The sequence below is a fragment of the Trachemys scripta genome, chromosome 1, assembly GCF_013100865.1.
Source record: "Trachemys scripta elegans isolate TJP31775 chromosome 1, CAS_Tse_1.0, whole genome shotgun sequence".
Classification (NCBI taxonomy): Eukaryota; Metazoa; Chordata; order Testudines; family Emydidae; genus Trachemys; species Trachemys scripta.
The window spans coordinates 109,899,607-109,900,371 of record NC_048298.1 but is presented as its reverse complement, the minus strand read 5'-3'; positions in this window follow the sequence as shown (position 1 = coordinate 109,900,371).

Genomic DNA, 765 nt, shown 5'->3' with positions numbered 1-765 from the left:
GGGAGGGGAGGAGGAGATGGGACTTGGACCCATTCTGGGCACCACCAAAAATTATACAAACCTGCCACCCCTGCACACTTTCCCTAGTCAACTATACTACTCACTACTATGAAAGAGTCACATTAGGGCTGTGGTAATGAGGCAAGATGAAAAGAAAGGGACAGATTGTGTCAGGCTGCTGGTCAGGTGTGGGATCCCTCCAGTACAGAACAGGTTTGTGAGCTGCATTGAAACGTTTACAGCATTGGACACCCGAGTTGGACTGGTGGGTTCAATCAGTCTGGGCAATGACCTTTCATGCTGCCCAGAAAATATTAGTGGCTTGATCACCTCCTCTTGCATTCTGTTGCCTTGAAGTTCTGACTGACCAAGCTGTTCAGCACAGTGACAACTAAGGAATTCTAGGTGGCCATGGATGTGTTACAAATTTTAAAAAGATAAAATTCAATCCAGAGCAAGGTAATTTCAGAAGCACCAGCTACATTTCATTGCCATTGCAACCGGACAGCACAAAAATAGCGAGTGAAGGAGCAGCAGGATAGCCACTGCCTCTGCCAGACTCAAATTTTCAAAAGTGGCCCCTAATTTGGGGGCCTTAATTTGAAAATCTGAGATTCCTATAACAGGGTCCCCCAAAATTGAGTTTCGTAAAATGAGAGGGCCCTTCTGAAAATGTAGGTCTCAGAGGAGTAATGAATGGGAGATAAGGAGACGTTAGCTAGGGTTACCATACGTCCGGATTTTCCCGGACATGTCCGGCTTTTT